This window comes from Ranitomeya variabilis, chromosome 5 (assembly GCF_051348905.1).
Source record: "Ranitomeya variabilis isolate aRanVar5 chromosome 5, aRanVar5.hap1, whole genome shotgun sequence".
In the NCBI taxonomy this organism is placed as follows: domain Eukaryota; kingdom Metazoa; phylum Chordata; class Amphibia; order Anura; family Dendrobatidae; genus Ranitomeya; species Ranitomeya variabilis.
Window position 1 is genome coordinate 280410898 of NC_135236.1, and position 18322 is coordinate 280429219.

Sequence of the window (18322 nt, forward strand, 5' to 3'; positions counted from 1 at the left end):
CCGCGGATCCGCAGCGGATTGGCCGCGGATCCGCAGCGGATTGGCCGCGGATCCGCAGCGGATTGGCCGCTGCGAATTCGAAGCAGTTTTCCATCAGGTTTACAGTACCATGTACACCTAAGGAAAACCAAATCCGCTGTGCCCATGGTGCGGAAAATTCCGTGCAGAAACGCTGCGTTGTATTTTCCGCAGCATGTCAATTCTTTGTGCGGATTCCGCAGCGTTTTACACCTGTTCCTCAATAGGAATCCGCAGGTGAAATCCGCACAAAAAAACACTGGAAATCTGCTGTAAATCCGCAGGTAAAACGCAGTGCCTTTTAACTGCAGATTTTTCAAAAATCGTGCGGAAAAATCTCACACGAATCCGCAACGTGGGCACATAGCCTTAGGGTTAGGGTTGGAATTAGAGTTAGGGTTGGAATTAGGGCTAGGGTTTGAAATAGGGTTAAGATTAGGCTTGTGGTTAGGGTTACGGATAGGGTTAGGGGTGTGTTGGGGTTACAGTTGTGGTTAGGGTTGGGATTAGGGCTACGGTTGGGATTAGGGTTAGGATTAGGGTTGGAATTAAGGTTACGGGTGTGTTGCGGTTAGGGTTGTGGTTAGGGGTGTGTTGGGGTTAGGGTTGTGATTAGGGTTATGGCTACAGTTGGGATTAGGATTAGGGGTGTGTTGGGGTTAGTGTTGAAGTTAGAATTGAGGGGTTTCCACTGTTTAGGCACATCAGGGGTCTCCAAACGCAACATGGCGCCACCATTGATTCCAGCCAATCTTGCATTCAAAAAGTCAAATGGTGCTCCCTCCCTTCCAAGCCCCGACGTGCGCCCAAACAGTGGTTTACCCCCACATTTGGGGTACCAGCGTACTCAGGACAAACTGGGCAACAACTGTTGGGGTCCAATTTCTCCTGTTACCCTTGCAAAAATAAAAAATTACTTGCTAAAACATAATTTTTGAGGAAAGAACAATTATTTTTTATTTTCACGGCTCTGCGTTATAAACTTCTGTGAAGCACTTGGGGGTTGAAAGTGCTCACCACACATCTAGATAAGTTCCTTCGGGGGTCTAGTTTCCAAAATGGGGTCACTTGTGGGGTGTTTCTACTGTTTAGGCACATCAGGGGCTCTGCAAATGCAATGTGACGCCCGCAGACCATTCCATCAAAGTCTGCATTTCAAATGTCACTACTTCCCTTCCGAGCCCTGACGTGCGCCCAAACAGTGGTTTACCCCCACATATGGGGTATCAGCATACTCACAACAAACTGGGCAACAAATATTGGGGTCCAAATTCTCCTGTTACCCTTGTGAAAATAAAAAATTGCTTGCTAAAACATCTTTTTTGAGGAAAGAAAAATGATTTTTTATTTTCACGGCTCTGCGTTGTAAACTTCTGTGAAGCACTTGGGGGTTGAACGTGCTCACCACACATCTAGATAAGTTCCTTTGGGGGTCTAGTTTCCAAAATGGGGTCACTTGTGGGGGGTTTCTACTGTTTAGGCATATCAGGGGCTCTGCAAACGTAACATGATGCCCGCAGACCATTCCATCAAAGTCTGCATTCCAAAACGTCACTACTTCCCTTCCGAGCCCCGGCATGTGCCCAAACAGTGGTTTACCCCCACATATGGGGTATCAGCGTACTCAGGAGAAACTGGACAACAACCTTTGGGGTCCAATTTCTCCTGTTACTCTTGCAAAAATAAAAAATTCTGGGCTAAAAAAATATTTTTGAGGAAAGGAAACACATTTATTATTTTCACGGCTCTGCGTTATAAACTTCTGTGAAGCATTTGGGGGTTCAAAGTGCTCACCACACATCTAGATAAGTTCCCTTGGGGGTCTAGTTTCCAAAATGGAGTCACTTGTGGGGAGTTCCTACTGTTTAGGCACATCAGGGGCTCTGCAAACGCAACCTGATGCCCGCAGAGCATTCCATCAAAGTCTGCATTTCAAAACGTCACTACTTCCCTTCCGAACCCCGACGTGTGCCAAAACAGTGGTTTACCCCCACATATGGGGTATCAGCGTACTCAGGAGAAACTGGACAACAACTTTTGGGGTCCAATTTCTCCTGTTACTCTTGCAAAAATAAAAAAATTCTGGGCTAAAAAATATTTTTGAGGAAAGGAAACATTTTTTATTTTCACGGCTCTGCGTTATAAACTTCTGTGAAGCACCTGGGGGTTATAAGTGCTCACTATGCATCTAGATAAGTTCCTTGGGGGGTCTAGTTTCCAAAATGGGGTCACTTGTAGGGGAGCTCCAATGTTTAGGCACATAGGGGCTCTCCAAACGCGACATGGTGTCCGCTAACGATTGGAGCTAATTTTCCATTCAAAAAGTCAAATGGCACGCCTCCCCTTCCGAGCCTTGCCGTGCACCCAAACAGTGGTTTACCCCCACATATGAGGTATCGGCATACTCAGGAGAAATTGCCCAACACATTTTAGGATCCATTTTATCCTGTTGCCCATGTGAAAATGAAAGAATTGAGGCTAAAAGAAATTTTGTGTGAAAAAAAAGTACTTTTTCATTTTTGCGGATCAATTTGTGAAGCACCTGGGGGTTTAAAGTGCTCACTATGCCTCTAGATGAGTTCCTTGGGGGGTCTAGTTTCCAAAATGGGGTCACTTGTGGAGGAGCTCCAATGTTTAGGCACACAGGGGCTTTCCAAACGCGACATGGTGTCCGCTAACGATGGAGATAATTTTTCATTCAAAAAGTCAAATGGCGCTCCTTCCCTTCCGAGCCTTACCATGTGCCCAAACAGTGGTTTACCCCCACATGTGAGGTATTGGTGTACTCAGGAGAAATTGCCCAACAAAATTTAGGATCCATTTTATCCTGTTGCCCATGTGAAAACGAAAAAATTGAGGCTAAAATAATTTTTTTGTGAAAAAAAAGTACTTTTTCATTTTTACGGATCAATTTGTGAAGCACCTGGGGGTTTAAAGTGCTCACTATGCTTCTAGATAAGTTCCTTGGGGGGTCTAGTTTCCAAAATGGGGTCACTTGTGGGGGAGCTCCAATGTTTAGGCACACGGGGGCTCTCCAAACGTGACATGGTGTCCGCTAAAGATTGGAGCCAATTTTTCATTCAAAAAGTCAAATGGCGCTCCTTCCCTTCCGAGCCCTGCCGTGCGCCCAAACAGTGGTTTACCCCCACATATGAGGTATCAGCGTACTCAGGACAAATTGGACAACAACGTCCGTGGTCCAGTTTCTCCTTTTACCGCTGGGAAAATAAAAAAATTGTTGCTAAAAGATCATTTTTGTGACTAAAAAGTTAAATGTTCATTTTTTACTTCCATGTTGCTTCTGCTGCTGTGAAACACCTGAAGGGTTAATAAACTTCTTGAATGTGGTTTTGAGCACCTTGAGGGGTGCAGTTTTTAGAATGGTGTCACTTTTGGGTATTTTCAGCCATATAGAACCCTCAAAATGACTTCAAATGTGAGGTGGTCCCTAAAAAAAATGGTTTTGTAAATTTTGTTGTAAAAATGAGAAATCACTGGTCAAATTTTAACCCTTATAACTTCCTAGCAAAAAAAAAAATTGTTTCCAAAATTGTGCTGATGTAAAGTAGACATGTGGGAAACGTTATTTATTAACTATTTTGTGTCACATAACTCTCTGGTTTAACAGAATAAAAATTCAAAATGTGAAAATTGAGAAATTTTCAAATTTTTTGCCAAATTTCCGTTTTTTTCACAAATAAACTCAGAAATTATCGACCTAAATTTACCACTAACATGAAGCCCAATATGTCACGAAAAAACAATCTCAGAATCGCTAGGATCCGTTGAAGCGTTCCTGAGTTATTACCTCATAAAGGGACACTGGTCAGAATTTCAAAAAACGGCAAGGTCATTAAGGCCAAAATAGGCTGGGTCATGAAGGGGTTAAGGACATTGCTCTCTCCTGGTTCTCTTCCTATCTTTCTGACCACTCCTTCAGTGTTCTGTTCGTTGGCTCCACTTCATCTCCTCTTCCTCTCACTGTTGGGGTACCTCAGGGCTCAATTCTTGGCCACCTTCTCTTCTCTCTCTACATGGCCCCAATTGGACAGATCATCAGCAGATTTGGCTTTCAGTACCATCTTTATACCGATAACACACAACTATATACATCATCCCCTAACCTTACTCCCGCTGTACTACAGAACGCCAGTGACTGTCTTTCCGCAGTCTCCAACATCATGTCCGCCCTCTATCTGAAACTCATCCTCTCCAAAACTGAACTTCTTCTGCTCCCACCATCTACTAACCTCCCTGTTATGATCCCAATGGCAGGGGACCTCAAAGATTACAGCAAAGTCTGCAAAACATAAATACCAGCTCATAGGGAAGTGGTAACTAGGCTGACCATATACCTGATCCTAGCGCAAACACTAACAGTAGCCGGGGAACGTGCCTACGTTGATTCTAGACGTCTCGCGCCAGCCGGAGAACTAACTACCCCTATCAGGGAAAATAAGACCTCTCTTGCCTCCAGAGAAAAGACCCCAAAGTAATACAAGCCCCCAACAAATAATAACGGTGAGGTAAGAAGAAAAGACAAACGTAAGAATGAACTAGATTTAGCAAAGAGAGGCCCACTGACTAATAGCAGAATATAGTAAAAAGACTTATATGGTCAGCAAAAAACCCTGCAAAATATCCATGCTGAATATCCAAGAACCCCCAAACCGACTAACGGTGAGGGGGGAGAATATCAGCCCCCTAGAGCTTCCAGCAATATCAGGAATCCATTTTGTACAAGCTGGACAAAAATATGAACAAGCAAAATAACAAAAAATAAGAAAGCAGGACTTAGCTTATCTTGCAAAGAACCAGGACCTGAAGACAGGAGCAAACAGAAATGAACTGATTACAACGATGCCAGGCACTGGACTGAGAATCCAGGAAGTTTAAATAGCAACACCCCAGGCCTAACGAAGCAGGTGAGTACCAACCTGGTAAAAGACAATCCAAGTGCCAAATCACTAGTGACCACAAGAGGGAGCCAAGAAGTATAGTTCACAACAATTGGCCTAGCCGACCTCTGCGCTCTGCAAATGACTTTTGACTGACCTCTGCACTAATCCATATCTCCCACTCCCATCGCCAAGACTTCTCCCGGGCTGCACGAATCCTCTGGAATGCTCTACCCCAAGAAATTAGGACCATTCACAATTTGAATATTTTTAGGCGCACCCTCAAAACATATTTGTTTAGAGAGGCCTATCACGTTCCCTAATAAAAGTCATTTTAAGTTTGTGTGTGTGTGTTTGTGTGTAGCCCATTCACTATTTCCATCTATCCCCCATCCCTTGAAGATGGCTGGACCATCATTGTAAATACACATCTGTACTTTATATCTCCCCCACCTCATTGTAGATTGTAAGCTCTCACGAGCAGGGTCATCTTATTTTGGTTGAATTATTGTATTGTTAACGTTGTTACTTATGACTTGCGATTGAAACTGTTAAGCTGTAAAGTGCTGCGGAATGTGTTGGCGCTATATAAATAAAGATTATTATTATAGGAACATCAAGCTGCTTGGAGATGGTCTTATAACTTTTACCTTTAACATGTTTGTCTATAATTTTCCTTCTAATCTCCTGAGACAACTCTTTCCTTCCCTTCCTCTGGTCCATGTTGAGTGTGATACACACCATGTCACCAAACAGCACAGTGAGTATCTGTAGCCCTATATACAGGCCCACTCACTGATTTCAAGATTGTAGACACCTGTGATGCTAGATAGTGAACACACCTTGATTTAACATGTCACTTTTGTCACATTATTTTCAGGGGTACCATCATTTCTGACCAGGCCTATTTCAGGAGTTTCATTTTTTTTTTAATTCTGTGGAAGCATGGTTGAAAAGCAATGTCTGACTTTCATTCGTTCATTTTCATAGATCTTTTATTTATTATTACTTTTGTCAGATTCAAGTTATTTCTGTGACCATTGTGGGTTTTTCTGTCATTAAACAAGAGGTACCAACAATTTTGACCACGCTTGCATTGCAGTTCAGGGAGATGATGGCTCCCTGCACCGCAGTGCATATCAACTTAATGTGCATCTGAGGATATGCATCCAGCTGAAAACAATGCTTGTTTTGGCGGGTCCCCCTTCCTCTATGACCTGGTTGCACTTGCACCCTCTGCGACTGCAATCAGTATGCCCCTGGACGCAGAATTTAATATGTTTTGTCAGAAGTTGTACTAGATGTTTCATTGTTATAGTAATGTGGCCGTTTACTAGACTGATCTTTGTGCTTGATATTTTCCTAGTAGATCCTGTTGGGATAGGTTTTATGAAAGAGAATACTCCTCAGGGATATTACAAGATATTATGATGCATATGATGTATGCATCAGTATAGGGCTGTACACCAAAAATGATCGTTTTTTTAAATTAAGGCCAACTGCAAAGCTACTTATTTTTATTTATTTTTTTTCATTTTAGATGCCCTGGGACAAAAAAAATTATTGGTGGATGTTGATATTTTAATTTATTTATTTTTTGCAGCATATATAAGTTACTGATGATACTTCTTCTTTTGCCTTGGCAAAGATACGGCTTATTAGAGAAATTTTGACCTCTATCTACCCTCTAGAAAGGATTTAAAGCATTTAAAAAGTAAATAGAATATAATATTCAGTACTCTAGCTAGAAAACAGAAAATGCATTCCAGTCTAAAAATATTCCCAGAAAAATCAGAGCATGGGTGTTCTGGTTTCTGACCAACCGCATTAAAAAATGTTATATGATCTACAAGCAATTTTTTTTACATTTCATTTTGCCAATAGCTCTTGTATTAAATATAGTTATGAAATGTACTCACTTATTTGGCGCCATTGATTGCACAGTGATTTACAGACGTCATTATCAGGCTGTGTGCACACGTAGCATATTTTTCGCGTTTTTTTCACGGTTTTTCACTATAAAAACGCTATAAAACCACGAAAAAAACGCTTACATTAAGCATCCTATGTAATAGAATGCATTCCGCATTTTTTGTGCACATGCTGCATTTTTTTCCTGAGCGGAATCGCATTCCAGAAAAAAACGCAGCATGTTCATTAAAATTGCGGAATCGCGGCGATTCTGCACCCATAGGAGTGCATTGATCTGCTTACTTCCCGCACGGGGCTGTGCACACCATGCGGGAAGCAAGCAGATCATGTGCGGTTGGTACCCAGGGTGGAGGAGAGGAGACTCTCCTCCACGGACTGGGCACCATATAATTGGTAAAAAATAAAGAATTAAAATAAAAAATAGTCCTATACTCACCCTCTGATGGCCCCCGAAGTGTTCCCGCCTCTCCGGTGCATGATCTCTCTTCCGTTCCTATAGATGATGTGGTTCAGGACCTGTGATGACGTCACTGTCTTGTGATTGGTCGCGTGACCGCTCATGTGACTCACACGACCAATCACAAGACAGTGACGTCATCGCAGGCCCTTCACTGCACTCCAGCTATAGGAACGGACGCCGCAGAGGTCTGCAGGTGAGTATAACCATGTTTTTTATTTTTTTTATTATTTTTAAACATTCGATCTTTTACTATAGATGCTGCATAGGCTGCATCTATAGTAAAAAGTTGGTCACACTTGTCAAACACTATGTTTGACAAGTGTGACCAACCTGTCAGTCAGTTTTCCAAGCGATGCTACAGATCGCTTGGAAAACTCTAGCATTCTGCAAGCTAATTATGCTTGCAAAACGCTAGTTTTCTGCGTGTATATGCATGCTAATTCTGCATGCGATATACCCGCGGCAGGAGGCGCAGAATTGCCGCGGAAATTTCCGCGGCAATTCTGCAACATGTGAACTTAGCCTCACTGTCATCTTGAGGCTCACAATCTAGTTCCCCTATCAATATGCTGGTGGAGTGTGGGAGGAAGCCAGAGTACCCGGAGAAAACCCATACAAACATAGCAATAATAAAACATACTCCTTGCAGATGTTGGCCTTGGTGGAATTTGAACCTAAGGAGTCCAGCGCTACAAAGTTGCAGTGGTAACTGGTAACCACTGATTCACGATGCTGCCCATGGTAAAGCATTAACTACCATAAACCGCCTCAAGGGGGCGCTAAGTGCATATTGATATATTCAGATATGATAAAACTGAATATGTTTGGTAAAGATAATTATACAATGAGCTCCTTATGACTTTGTTGGGAAGCAGAAACATTTCTGGACCCCTTCCATGGAATGTTTGCTTGCATGAAAAAAAACATGAGACTTTTCAAGAACTCTACTGGCAAATGGAAGAGATTACAGCATCTATGATATTGTTCAATCAAATTACAGCAGGTACATTAGTCTTATGTTTATATGACTTCTTGTGAACAGCCCTCAAGATATACAGCTGCTTCCCACAAAATCCTTCTATATTATTTCAAAACACTCTTTTTCGGGGATTCCTTTGTATCTTTGTTCATACTGCACACACACACAAATGATACACCATTTGAAAGATAAACTTGCCCCCTTCAGCAAGAAAATAACCAAACAAACCACACATCCACGATGTGATCACAAAATACATTTTAAAGATTAATTTTCATAAAACTGCAGTAAGGAAAAATGACCTACCGGTGGCACCACACTACCCCAAAGCACAATACCCCAAAGCTGAAACGACTCCTAACATTTGCCTTGGGCTTTCCAGCTTGCTGAACTCCTTGCCCAGCTGATTTCAGGCAGGTACATATAAAATATTTGCTACATACTGTATGTGGAAGTAGAATAAAAGTAAAACTTTACCTGTTTAAGACTTCAGCTTTAAAACGGAAGATATAAATGAATGCAGCCTAAAAGGGACCTGACAGGTACTGAACAATGAGATTTTCCATATTATTGGACAGCTTGTTGTGTATCCGCTTTTTGGGCTCCCCTGGTGGTTGCTGGTGGTACTGGTGACTTGTTTGCACTTTGCTTCTTCTGTTCACCTGCTTCCATCAGTGTTTGGGAGTTTCCTATTTAGCCTTGCTCTCCAGTCATTTCCTTGCCGGTCATCATTGTAACCAGAGCCTTCGGTTGCATGTTCCTGCTACTAGTCTGCTGATCAGCTAAGTGGACTTTGTCCTTTTGTTTTGTACCTTTTGTCCAGTTTGCAGTTTTTGTAATTCTCTGTAGCTGGAAGCTCTTGCGGGCTGAAATTGCCACTCCTGTGTCATGAGTTGACACAGGAGTCTTAAAGTAATTTCAGGATGGTTTTTGAAAGGGTTTTCAGTTGACCGTGAAGTCCTCTTTTGTATCCTTCTGCTATCTAGTAAGTGGACCTCTCTTTGCTAAATCTACTTTCATACTGTGTATGTCTTTTCCTCTTAATTCACCGTTATTACATGTGGGGGGCTGCTATCATCTTTTGGGTTAACCACCCAAAGTCTTAATTTAAACTATCATGGCACTTTAAACATGAAGATTTAACCAAAACGCGGACTTACATTTCTTTAGCCGCAAAAAGAGAACCATGCAATCAATTGATCATTATATAATAAATCTTTATTCAATAAAATCTACAAAGCAACTATATCAAATGAACAGAGTGTTCCAAGGGGAACTGCTGATAACAACACCACTTAGATACCACAGATCATCTACCCTCTAATCAGGCAATATATTCCATCAGAACATAAATAAATTATGTATATATATATATATATATCTAGAGTCGCTAGCTGACATTTCCTCAATTATGTACTATATAAATTGATGGCACATATATCAATTATGCAGCTCCAACAACCGGCTTGCCTATATCACATCAACTTTACTACCAACAGATTTGTCTCAGTTAGCATGGGTGCTCATAATATATAGAGTTTGATCACATCAGTTTTGCTACCAAAGGTTTATCTCAGCTAGCATTGGTGCTCATAATGTATAAAGTCCGATATCTACCTGAAAAGACCGTAGTACTGCAGACCGAGTGGTGCGAAGTGTATATCAGCGCGTCCTCCCTCGTGCGCCCCGACGCGTGTTTCGCCCAGAGCTTCTTCCGGGGGCGTGTCCAATTGAGGAGAGGATTGGTCTCTTATACGGCTCATAGCCAATGGGAGCATGTTACATCGATGAGGGGATGGACATTAGCATGTGCTCGGTATAATTACCGCATAGCGATTACATAGACATGACAGCATAAGGGGGTGGATACTCCCTGTGTTTATCGGACCTCATTGGCGCATGCTGCTTCCGCCCTGCTCCTGAATCAAACATTGCCTCTGAGTAAGCGCTCATAGGAACGTCAGTGATTTACCGGCGTAACCATAACAGAGCGCACTCAGAGGCATGTGGAGCTAGGACTTACTGCGCAAGCGCACCAATCCGCAAACACATACACATAGTGCATGATAGTAAATCTATTCTATTGATGAGGATGATCTCAAGGAATAATTACCCATATAAACGGAACCAGTGAAAAGATAATATAATAGTGACAAGCAGTAATATTGAACAACTGCTTATAATAAGAAATATAATGAAAGTGGATGGATTACACTGCTACAATGGTTTAAATAAGAAAATAACCTTAATATTTTATTAAAAGTGTGAAGTGAAAAAGTGCACTGTGCTTTGTTCTATAAAAGAACGTAATTTTAAAGAATAATTACCAGTATGACTTCAGAACCAGTGAAGAATCTACAATAGTGATACGCAGTAATAATAAACTGCTGCTTATAATAATGAGTAAAAAAGTGAAAGTGAATAGATTATATTACTATAATAATTAAAATCAATAAATACGGGAATAACATTAATATTTAAAATATTAATGTTATTCCCGTATTTATTGATTTTAATTATTATACTAATATAATCTATTCACTTTCACTTTTTTACTCATTATTATAAGCAGCAGTTTATTATTACTGCGTATCACTATTGTAGATTCTTCACTGGTTCTGAAGTCATACTGGTAATTATTCTTTAAAATTACGTTCTTTTATAGAACAAAGCACAGTGCACTTTTTCACTTCACACTTTTAATAAAATATTAAGGTTATTTTCTTATTTAAACCATTGTAGCAGTGTAATCCATCCACTTTCATTATATTTCTTATTATAAGCAGTTGTTCAATATTACTGCTTGTCACTATTATATTATCTTTTCACTGGTTCCGTTTATATGGGTAATTATTCCTTGAGATCATCCTCATCAATAGAGTAGATTTACTATCATGCACTATGTGTATGTGTTTGCGGATTGGTGCGCATGCGCAGTAAGTCCTAGCTCCACATGCCTCTGAGTGCGCTCTGTTATGGTTACGCCGGTAAATCACTGACGTTCCTATGAGCGCTTACTCAGAGGCAATGTTTGATTCAGGAGCAGGGCGGAAGCAGCATGCGCCAATGAGGTCCGATAAACACAGGGAGTATCCACCCCCTTATGCTGTCATGTCTATGTAATCGCTATGCGGTAATTATACCGAGCACATGCTAATGTCCATCCCCTCATCGATGTAACATGCTCCCATTGGCTATGAGCCGTATAAGAGACCAATCCTCTCCTCAATTGGACACGCCCCCGGAAGAAGCTCTGGGCGAAACGCGCGTCGGGGCGCACGAGGGAGGACGCGCTGATATACACTTCGCACCACTCGGTCTGCAGTACCACGGTCTTTTCAGGTAGATATCGGACTTTATACATTATGAGCACCAATGCTAGCTGAGATAAACCTTTGGTAGCAAAACTGATGTGATCAAACTCTATATATTATGAGCACCCATGCTAACTGAGACAAATCTGTTGGTAGTAAAGTTGATGTGATATAGGCAAGCCGGTTGTTGGAGCTGCATAATTGATATATGTGCCATCAATTTATATAGTACATAATTGAGGAAATGTCAGCTAGCGACTCTAGATATATATATATATATATAATTTATTTATGTTCTGATGGAATATATTGCCTGATTAGAGGGTAGATGATCTGTGGTATCTAAGTGGTGTTGTTATCAGCAGTTCCCCTTGGAACACTCTGTTCATTTGATATAGTTGCTTTATAGATTTTATTGAATAAAGATTTATTATATAATGATCAATTTATTGCATGGTTCTCTTTTTGCGGCTAAAGAAATGTAAGTCTGCGTTTTGGTTAAATCTTCATGTTTAAAGTGCCATGATAGTTTAAATTAAGACTTTGGGTGGTTATATCATGATTTATGTCTGTTGTCATTAACAGAGTGTCGCTTGTTATGGATTTTAAAGCCAGAGAATCGGCCTGGCGTTCGAAGGCGGTAGATATCTTTAAACAGAGTGTTCCTGTCGTTTCGCAGGATGCCCCTCATGAAATTAAGGATTTAATATTTCAATATAGAAACGCGCTGCAGCGTAAAATCAGAATATGGTGGAATAGAACAACATTAGAAAATTACCATACTAAGAAAATTGTTCCCCGTGGACTGAGAGTTCAATTATATCCTACCTATGATCTGGGTAACCCTGAATTTATTAAGAGATGGATGTTGGCAGCATCAACATGTTCACTGGATTTTATCCAGATATTGATAGACAATAATACTACATCTCTACAAGAGATTGATAAGAATCTGGAGGATTTACAAAAAACACTCCAAAGGGAGATGCAGAAGGATCAATTTGAAAGATGGCAAAAAGAATTGGATATGGACATTACGAAATGGGAGGATAATGTCAGCCAGGAGAAATTGAAAAAATTTCAAAGAGATATTGCAGATTATGATGCTAATAGAATTTACAGATGGCAAAACCCGAAAAATAATGGGAAAAAATCTGTGCCAAACTTTAGAAAAAGGGAGGAATCTGCCACTACAAGTATGTCAGATATGGACAGCAATGCATCCACAAGTGAAGGTGAATCCACACGAGATTTCCAATTACGTAGTGGTAACCAAAGGAGAAAATTCCCGGACATGTTCAATAAGACACAAAAGGGGAGAAGAAATAAAGACAAATATCAGGTGGTAAATTTATCTCAACATATACTCTCGGAGGTCCAATTAGATGTGTTACAACGAGGTCTAACGTTCTCTCCCTCTTGCCGTTTAGATGCTTTCACATCCATAAAGGATACTCACCTGTTTGCCAGAAAGCTTATTTTGAAAAAACTTCATGCGAGGGATCAAATGGGCGATCAATGTACTAAGGATGAAGAGCAAAAAATTCTGGAAATTCTGATCTCCCTAGAAGAGGAAAATATGGAACGGGAGGTTAGTGTTATTCCATCACACTTATGCTCAAAATCTACCAAGTTTCCTGCTTTAGGTCTATGTCCAGCCATAGATATGTTTACTAAGCTGGTTACAAGGGACATAGAGATCCTGGCTCAGACCCAAAAGGGGATTTCGAATCTTACAAGATCTGAAAGAGCTGCCATAGAAGAGTTAAAGTCCTGGGATGACATAGTCTTTAAGTCAGCAGACAAAGGGGGCAATTTGGTCATCTGGCCCACCAAATTATACGAGAAACAGGCCAATAAATTATTGGATGATGTACGGTGTTATCGTAAGCTTTGTTATAACCCTTTGTCTGCTTTCCAGGCTACTTTGGTCGACATTTTGGAAATGGCATTTGAACAGAACATCATAACTAAAAGCTTTTTGGACAGGATTAAGAATTTTAAACCAAAACTTCCCACGTTTTATTTGATACCGAAACTTCACAAGAACCCTACAGACCCTCCAGGACGACCCATAGTCGCAGGTAATGGAGGCCTATGCGAAATTGTCTCCGATGTGATTGATTATTTTTTGAGACCATTAGTTATCACACTCCCGTCATATATTAGGGACACCACATCGGCATTACAACGTCTTGACCAGATATGTTTGGAGGAGAACATGATCCTGGTCACGGCCGATGTGGAGTCCCTTTACACATCAATCAAACATGTGGATGGACTAAAAGCAGTCAGGCTATTCCTTGCTTCCAGTAACTTGGATGGCCCCCTAGCCGAGCTTGTTATAACCCTGTTGGAATTTTTGCTAAATCATAATGCGTTTACTTTCAACTCACAGGTGTACCTTCAAACACAAGGTACGGCAATGGGGGCTTCCTGTGCCCCGGCTTATGCTAATCTTTTTTGGGGGGCCTGGGAGAGGGAGATTTTCCAGAGTGGCCTCATCCAAGAAATGAACTATGTTCAAAATTGGATGAGGTACATAGATGACGTTCTATTTTTGTGGGAAGGTGATACGGAGGGACTTAACAATCTAATGTTGAAACTAAATGACAATACGCAAAATATCAAATTGACTTACACTTTCGGCAGGACAATTGATTTCTTGGACATCAAAATCACTACGGACCAAGAAGGTCGGATCCAAACGGATATGTATAGAAAGCCAACAGCCACAAACTCTTTACTCAGAGCGGATTCATCCCATCCCAGATCCACTATACGTGGTATTCCAATTGGCCAGTTTTTACGGGCAAAAAGAATCTGTTACAGCAATGAAAATTTTGAAAAACAATCTGAAGATTTATCTAGGAGATTTATGCAGAGGGGATATAGTAAGAAGACCATAAAGAGAGGATACCTGAGGGCGAAAAAGACTCCACGTAATCAATTACTATATGGTCCACATCAAGTGAAAGATCAAGGAAAAGAAATGGATCAGGTACGTTTTGTATCCACTTACAGTAATAAATGGCAGGATCTCACCCAAATTGTTAAAAAACATTGGGAGGTCCTCATGGTAGATCCGGTTCTTAGAAGAGTATTACCTGTACAACCCTCTTTTGTGTCTAGAAGATCGGCCAATTTGAAGGACCTACTGGTCCACAGCCATTATGAACCTAAAAAGAGAGGAGGCAAAATTATGAAAAATGGAGATCGGGTTGGTTTCTTCCCCTGTGGACTATGCAAGGGTTGTTTAAATCATGTTAAGACCTCTTCATTTACTAATCATGATGGGACCCGCAAATATGAGATCCGTAAATATTTGAACTGTGCTTCTAAGGGAGTCATATACCAGGCAGTATGTACATGCGGAAAAATCTATGTTGGTTTAACTACAAGAGAATTGAAAAAAAGAACTCGGGAGCATGTCAAAGACATAGAGAAAGCCAAAACAAGTGAAGATATTGACGCCTTAAAAACTCTACCTAGACATTTCAGAAGATATCATAATTGTTTAAGCAGGGATCTAACCGTAAGAGCTATAGATCAGGTAGATCTGGGAACTAGGGGTGGTGATTTGGGCCAAGCATTGGCACGTTTGGAGAGTAAATGGATTTATCGTCTGGGAGCTATGAGTCCTCAGGGATTAAATGAAAGTTTTGGGTTTGCAGCGTTTCTATGAATTATTGTACTATAGGGCATTCTTTTATATGTGAGGAGTCTCACTTTTAAGCTTTATATAATATATTATATTTTATATGTATGTTTTAATATGTTTTGTTTTTATTTTTTAGATGGTTTCTTATGGGCTATATTAGTAATATCATTATCCAGTGGGGGCTCTCCATGTTTTCAGGGGCCAATTTATTGGAGATGTGAAGATGAATATTCCCAATAATTATTGGAGAAATGGACACAACAGAATGATATTGAAGAGGATACCCTGACCTTGACATACGGACCTAAAAATGTTATATATATGCTTTTATTGTCCATAAATAGTCATAAATTATTAATGATACTGTTTGTTATATCAGTATAAATGGAGGGATATGAGATATTTTTGGTGATAACCAGAAATGATAATTAGAATAATAGGTGTTAAAAATAAGGGATTTATATGCTTTAATAGTACATAGATATAACAAATGTGTGGGTATAGTCGATGCAATATTTATATTTCGATATATAGATGGATTTTGTAGATGTTATAGTTATTAGTATATTACACTGTTGCACGTTTAGTATAATAACTATTAGAGTGTACCTTTGTATCTCTAGTATATTTATCAGTATATATATGTATAAGTAATTTTACATTATTGGGCACAGCGCACTTTTCACTCTTCGCACTTTTAATAAAATATTAATGTTATTCCCGTATTTATTGATTTTAATTATTATAGTAATATAATCTATTCACTTTCACTTTTTTACTCATTATTATAAGCAGCAGTTTATTATTACTGCGTATCACTATTGTAGATTCTTCACTGGTTCTGAAGTCATACTGGTAATTATTCTTTAAAATTACGTTCTTTTATAGAACAAAGCACAGTGCACTTTTTCACTTCACACTTTTAATAAAATATTAAGGTTATTTTCTTATTTAAACCATTGTAGCAGTGTAATCCATCCACTTTCATTATATTTCTTATTATAAGCAGTTGTTCAATATTACTGCTTGTCACTATTATATTATCTTTTCACTGGTTCCGTTTATATGGGTAATTATTCCTTGAGATCATCCTCATCAATAGAATAGATTTACTATCATGCACTATGTGTATGTGTTTGCGGATTGGTGCGCTTGCGCAGTAAGTCCTAGCTCCACATGCCTCTGAGTGCGCTCTGTTATGGTTACGCCGGTAAATCACTGACGTTCCTATGAGCGCTTACTCAGAGGCAATGTTTGATTCAGGAGCAGGGCGGAAGCAGCATGCGCCAATGAGGTCCGATAAACACAGGGAGTATCCACCCCCTTATGCTGTCATGTCTATGTAATCGCTATGCGGTAATTATACCGAGCACATGCTAATGTCCATCCCCTCATCGATGTAACATGCTCCCATTGGCTATGAGCCGTATAAGAGACCAATCCTCTCCTCAATTGGACATGCCCCCGGAAGAAGCTCTGGGCGAAACGCGCGTCGGGGCGCACGAGGGAGGACGCGCTGATATACACTTCGCACCACTCGGTCTGCAGTACTACGGTCTTTTCAGGTAGATATCGGACTTTATACATTATGAGCACCAATGCTAGCTGAGATAAACCTTTGGTAGCAAAACTGATGTGATCAAACTCTATATATTATGAGCACCCATGCTAACTGAGACAAATCTGTTGGTAGTAAAGTTGATGTGATATAGGCAAGCCGGTTGTTGGAGCTGCATAATTGATATATGTGCCATCAATTTATATAGTACATCATTGAGGAAATGTCAGCTAGCGACTCTAGATATATATATATATATATAATTTATTTATGTTCTGATGGAATATATTGCCTGATTAGAGGGTAGATGATCTGTGGTATCTAAGTGGTGTTGTTATCAGCAGTTCCCCTTGGAACACTCTGTTCATTTGATATAGTTGCTTTGTAGATTTTATTGAATAAAGATTTATTATATAATGATCAATTGATTGCATGGTTCTCTTTTTGCGGCTAAAGAAATGTAAGTCCGCGTTTTGGTTAAATATCATCTTTTGGGGTATTTCCCTATAGGTAAGCCAGGTCTGTTTCTTCCTCTACCAGGCGTAGTTAGTCCTCCGGCTGGCGCGTGGCATATAGGAAGCCGTAGGTATGCTCCCTGGCTACTGTTAGTTGTGTGGTAGATTTAGTTCACGGTCAACTCGAGTTTCCATCACCCGAGAGTTCGTTCGTTGCTTATGTGTTTTTTGCGTTCCCTTGCCATTGGGAACCATGACAGTATGACCGGCCTACAAAGTGTTAATTGTTTGGGCTGAAGCAGGAGAAAAAGAAGTGTTGAAGGGAATTTTTTTTTTTTCTTTCCCTCAGAGTTTTGCTGCCTAGCCCTTAATTGCTGTCTAGCTGCTTCTTACCTCCTCTTAACCCTTGAATGGCTCTGACCTTAGCTGTTTAACATGGATGTTCAGAGTTTGGCTGCAGGTTTAAATAATCTTGCTACGAAGGTTCAAAATTTACAAGATTTTGTTATACATGCTCCTATTTCTGAACCTAAAATCCCTACACCAGAGGTGTTTTCCGGAGATAGATCTCGGTTTTTAAATTTCAAATATAATTGTAAATTATTCCTTTCTCTCAGACCTCACTCCTCAGGAGATCTTGTCCAGCAGGTTAAGATTGTAATCTCTTTGCTGCGAGGTGACCCTCAAAATTGGGCATTTTCATTGGCACCAGGGGATCCTGCGTTGCTCAATGTGGATGCGTTTTTCCTGGCTTTAGGGTTGCTTTATGAGGAACCTAATTTGGAGATTCAAGCTGAAAAAGCTTTGATAGCCCTATCTCAAGGGCAAGATGAAGCGGAGATATACTGCCAAAAATTTCGTAGGTGGTCTGTGCTTACTCAGTGGAATGAGTGCGCCTTAGCGGCAAATTTCAGAGAGGGCCTTTCTGATGCCGTTAAAGATGTTATGGTCGGGTTCCCTGCGCCTACAGGTCTGAATGAGTCCATGACAATGGCAATTCAGATTGATCGGCGTTTGCGGGAGCGCAAACCCGTGCACCATTTGGCG